The following is a 6,000-nucleotide window of genomic DNA, read 5'->3' on the forward strand; positions in this document are numbered from 1 at the left end:
AGCCTTGATTAGGTCAGATGTCATGCTGCCCATGTAAACAAAACTAAATGTGATTTCATTTCACACAGAACAGGCCAGGTTTGTAAAAACATTTTCCTCTGTAGCAGGTGACTGTTTCAGACAAGTTTCAAATTGTTGCTATTATGGCTCTTATTCAAAGGATTTTGAAGGAAAAACTTGATTGATTAAATACCGTTTCTAAAAAGTGTCTAGAGTGGGCAATGTCAACTTATGACTACAGCAACTTAATCTAGAAGTTTTTAACAGACATCCTTTATTTAATCCCAATCTCCACAGGACAGTTTGCACACATTTGTATCAGTGAAAATTTCATAGAATCATGGAATATCCTGAGGTGGAAGGGTCCCACAGGGATTGCAGAGTCCAGCTCCTGGCTCTGCACAGGACACCCCAAAATGCCACCTTGTGCCTGAAGCACTTCCTGAACTCTGGCAGGTTAGGAGCTGTGCCTGGGGAGTTCATATTAAATATATAAACTTCTTGCTAAATACATTTCCTGTTCTCCCCACCCAATGGGGAGAACATTAAACATTTCCAATAAAAAGCTCATCCATGACAAACATACAAAGCCTCAGCTTTTTCCTTTAGCCAGCACTCTGTGCAGAGCTGCAGGAACCATGTACATCCATGTTTTTTTAATCATTCCAACTGAAGGAAGTAACAGCTCGGGGTTTTTCTTCTTTTCCCTCGGAAGAATTTTGTCCTCAGGACCTTCAGATTTCTGATTTCCCTGCAGCCCTCACGAGTGGGCACATCCTGCTGCGAGTTCTTCAGCCTCACCGGTGCCATGGGGACCACGTGGCAGTGCCAGGCCCTCACAAGGAGCAGCTGTGCCACAGGGGCCAGCAGGGCAGAGAACAGCAGAGAGCTGAGCATTGTGTGCCACGAGCTACCCGGGGTTGCACATTTGCTTTTTAGGGTGAATTTGCAAATGAGCAAACCCCTGGATGATCCTGATGCAACTGGAAAATCTCTCACAGCAAGCAAGCAAGGGTGTTCTGTGCAGATCAGCATCCTGTGCTGCTTTTCTTTTTAAATTGTAATTCAAGGACATTAGAATTTGCTATTTGTTTTATGCTCTGTTGACCAGCATAATCTGGATAATGTTTTATTTATAGTATAATAATGATTCGTCATTAGCACTGTCTCTACTCAAATTTGCACAGTTGAAAAGACAATAACAAGCTGCTCTACACTAAGTAGCTCAATGAAACACACATCAATCAAGTAGATTTTTAGCTGTAGGGTGTCTAGTTTGGAAAACCAGACTTTGCCATTCCCACCTCTCCCTCGTGAGCACCTCCTGCACATTGTCCATTAGGAGCAGCATCCTTTGTTTTGGAGCTAATAAATCAAGTGGGTTTACAGAAGAGGAGCTGAATTATCATGAAATATCCTACTTGGTGTCAAACCATGCCTCCCCTGGGGGTTGTTGAGCTTGGGGCTGCAAAACCTGTTCAGATCTGCAGCCAGGAGTGATGGGAACTGAACAGAGTCCACAGGGCATAGCCAAGACTGCTGCTACCAACTCCATGGCACAGCTCTGCAGCCCCAAGAAGTACCAGGGGGTTGTCAGTCAGAAGCAAGGCCAGAGCTGTTGGTACCCTCAAGCAAGAACCCTAGCCATCCTGACTGAATTTTGAAAGGGAAAAAAAAATCACCAAAAAAAATGCTATTTCCAAAGATGTAATTCAGTCTCCAACTCAGCACAAATCCAGCACCAGCTGCAGCCCAATTAAAAAGCAATTACAGTCATGGGAAAACAGTTTAGCTGGAGAAGAAAAAATCCTACCTGCATAAACAGTGGTGGGACTCTAAAATAGACTCCAAAAGAAATATCAGCACTTTCCTATTCAACAGGAGTGGAACAGCCAACCAGCTCAGTCTCTTGCACTGCTCTCTGCTTTTGTCCTCAAGCCAGAACAGAGGAAAAAAAAGCTCCACTGCTTCAGGGACTTTTTAATGTATTTTCTTCATTTTAGGGAAAATGCACCGAGATCAGCTGACGGTGCTGGTCACACCAAGGTCGTGGGTGAGACCCCCATAGGGGCCCTGCACTTAGAGCTGCACTCAGAGATCCTCCTGGCTCCCTTCCAGCTCGGAGTGTTTGTGACCCCTCACCAGGCACGAGCAGCTGAGCTGCACCGAGGGCTCAGAGGTGAGGAGCATTCCCCTGTGCAAGCCAAGAGCTCAGCCACCTTTCCCAGCCACCAGCAAGGCAGTGATGTGGGAAGCACAGAGCTGGCTCGTGGGCACACCATGGTCTCTTCTGGCTTGTCAGGAAGCCAGACTTAGAACTCCCACCCAGGGCAGGGGCACCACAGGACATGGCCTGATGGCAGTGATGCCTCAGGTTTTAGCTTTTACAGTTTTCAGATTCTGTGCTGCTGTAGTGTGTAAGTCTTTGTTTCATATTAGGGAAAGCTGAGCTCTCTACACAGAGTAGGGAGACAAAACAATTCCTTCTCTAGCTGGGGACCAAGGACAAGTGATCCAAATCTCAGGCCCAAGAGCATAAACAACACGGACTGAAGAGAGAAAAACAGGCAGGATGGGACTAAAGCTGTAATTGGACAATTAACCCCAATATACAAATGGACCAGAACTTATAAAAGTGTGAGACCCTGTGACTGGTCGTGCATTTTGTGACCATTTTGGTTCATCTTGGGTGCAGCCCTGGCTGGGCTCTTGTACTGCCCAAGGTGGATCCACTGAGGCCTTCTAATAAATCCCTACTTTATTCTTTAACTCTGTCCAGTCTCTGTTCTGGGTCAGCCTTCACGAGGCATCAGCAGGAGCTGAGCACAGCCAGGACAGAGGAGCCCCTGTGCAACAGCTGCCCCAGGAGCACCTTCCCAGACACCCCAGTGCTCCCCTTGCCTCTCTTGTAAACCATCCGTGGAAAACAAGGCAGCTTTTTTGGCAGCCTGATCCCAGACCAGCATTCAGTCCTCACCCTGCTCCCTCGCCCTTGGCAGCCCTACATTTCAGCCCCCTCGGATGCAAATCCCATTTCGTTGTTCTCGTGCCTCTTTCATCATTACAGGCCAATTAAGCCTCGGCTACCTTATCTTAACAGCTCCAAATAAGCTGGTGATCTTCCTGAAAGGTGATACATTATAATTGGTTCCAAATCGGCAGGAAAGAGAATAGTGAAACATGAGACTTGGAGGTTATTTGAATTAGCCCTGAAGTTAAAAATGGTCAAAAAAAAAAAAAAAAAACCAAAAAACCACCCCCACCTAAAGCTATCAAGGTGTTTGCTTTGAACTTCTAGTCAGTGTTGCTTCCCAGAAAACATGACTTGGCATCTTTTGTGCTAGAGATCCTGCCTGGAGCAACCTGGTCGAGGGAAGGTGTCCCTGCCCAGGGCAGGGGGTGACACGAGAAGGTCTTGAAGGTTCCTTCCAACCCAAACTATTCCAAGATTGAACTGATAAACACCTAAACAGCCACGGGAGAAACACCCCAGTCATGAGGTTTTAGATGGGTGGAGAGCACTTACACTCCTGCCCACATCTCAAAAGCCCCTGATGAAATGCAACTCACACCAAGCTGTTCTGTAGAATGACACCAAAAAAAAAAAATCAGTTCAGGTTTTCAAAACACATCAAGTTCATTTAACTTGGACAGGAGAGCACGTTCTGGCTTAGCAGGAAACTGCTCTGAGAGGAGCTGTCAGTCCCTTCTAAGCCAGCATTAGTCCTTAAAAGAAGAGGTGGTGGAAGAGTGTGTCTGAAGCAGGTGATGCTGAGCACTGCTAACCTGGGAGCACAGGATATTTAACACAGATTTCTGAGCAGGTAAACTAAAGGATTAAAAACTATTTCAAGTTGCCTTATTGAAGATGATAAGCAAGCCTATTTATTAAATAGTACTTAGAGCTACTTAATTCCAATCCACTTCTCATGTCAGATATATTTAACTGAGGCGTTTCTGACTTCAGTTGGGGAAGATTTGGATTAGCCAAAGTGCCCGGGGAAAACAAGCCTTCTCACCCAGCTGCTTGAAGGAAATGCCACACAGGGAGATTGATCTGCCCCGAGGGAATAACCTCTCTCTTCCACTTCTAGCACTTGGTTTTAAAGTAAAAATACTAAAAATACCAGGCCTACAGTCTTTTGTCACAGCCAAGCACAACCTGACTGCTCCAAGCAAAAACAGCAGCACAGATGAATGGTGTGCAAGGCTGCCCACATCCTCCAGGTCAGCCAGGCTCAGCAGTGTCCAGACATTAAGAGATACTTATATCTGGCAAAAAGAGGGGAGAGAGAAATCTATTTTGATTCACCACTCTAGTTATCTTTAAAACAAGCACAGCCCCTTATTTAAAATATGAGTATTGAATTGTGTTGCCAGAAGCAGATTAATTGCAGCTTCCAGGAAAAAAAACTCTAAGCTTATTTCACACTGACTTTATTCCCACTTGAATTAAGTTCCTTATGCTACACCAACTCATTTGAATTTTTTGAATTGGTTTTGCATAGTATCATTTACTGATGTACTATCTTTAATTACATAACACACATACACTCTCCAACTGCATTATTAATGAAAGTGTTTTTAATTAAATGGCTCTCAGCATATTATTCAGTCATTAATTTCACATGCTCAGGATGTGGAGAGATTCTATTCTGATGGTCTGGGGAAGCTCTGTACTTCAGATGAGGGACAATTGCAAAGTGATAGTTTCTGAGAGAAGTTGGAATCATTATGAGCACAGAATTACCTCCTCAGCAGCTGCTGCTGCAGTTCTGCTCTGCTGGGCATTAGCTGTTCTTCAGCTCAAGTGCTCCTTTTGCTCTGCCACACTTCACCACGGGTAATTTGAAAATGCCTCTCCCTGGACTCAAGGAGATTCCGGGGTGAATAATCTCAGAGTTATCTTTTAGGAACAATTTACACTTAGACAATGGCACTAAGGCTGCACCCACTGCAATAAAATCTTCACACCCTCCTCCCTAATTATGGTCGCCCACCTGTCTCCACTCTCAACCTTTCAGAGCTCTCAGAAGTGACAGAGAACGTTCACACTCCTGGGACAGGAATTTTTTCTGCCCATGGAGACACAGACACGCTGGCACATTATGTAGTTATTGCTGTGAGCATCCTTCACGCTCACCTGCTGCAAAAGTTGCCAATTATGGCCAAGAGGCACAAAAGGAGCATTTTAATTTTTTTTCTGCAATCTAGCACAAATTTACTATTTCTTCATGCAGAGATGGCAGGAGGACCTCTTTTCCAGTCCAGCTTGGAAAAGAAGGCCCACCAAGGCAGTCCTGTACAGCTTTTCCTCAAAGTCTGCAGGAAGGACTAATTTTCACCTCAGTTTATGCCTTCTACTGATTGATGAAAAAATTTTCATTTAAAATAAAAAGAATTCATAGGACAGCATTTTCCAGGGAGACTTTGGAGGTCTTGGAAGTAATTTTTTTTTTGTTTTTTCTAGAAGAGCTCAAAGGGACTTGAGAGCAACAAGACTGCACACTATAGTACCTGTTTCATCTGTGAATTACATGGTAAATTCTGTCCATCCTCCACAAAGGCAACTGCATATAAAACTGGTTTTGGACATGATTCTTCCTGGGATTCACCCTTTAATTAGTCTCTAGTCTAGATAGCCCTAGATTTTGTTTTGACTAACTAAGTCCTTCTCTTTTTTTAAAAAATCCTCTCATTTCTTATGCTTAAAGGCCTTTTCCCCAGTGTTAATGCACACGGGGAGGGGAGTGGCTCTTGCCCATCCCCTTGTCCCAGAGCAGAACACCCTGGGTCACATCTCACTCACCAGCCCCTCTCTGCCTCAGCTCCTGCTGTCAGCCACACTCTGGACTCCTCTGCTGGGCTGCCCTACAGCTCTGTCCTCCCCGAGCTCAAGGCTGGCCCTTCCAGCCCTGCTCCTTCAAAAGAAAAAGAGGTGCACACAAAAAACTTTACTCTGTCAAAAAGATACTAAACATGGACCTCCAGGACATTTAC

The sequence above is a fragment of the Anomalospiza imberbis genome, chromosome 7 (genome assembly GCF_031753505.1).
Source record: "Anomalospiza imberbis isolate Cuckoo-Finch-1a 21T00152 chromosome 7, ASM3175350v1, whole genome shotgun sequence".
NCBI classification, from domain to species: Eukaryota; Metazoa; Chordata; class Aves; order Passeriformes; family Viduidae; genus Anomalospiza; species Anomalospiza imberbis.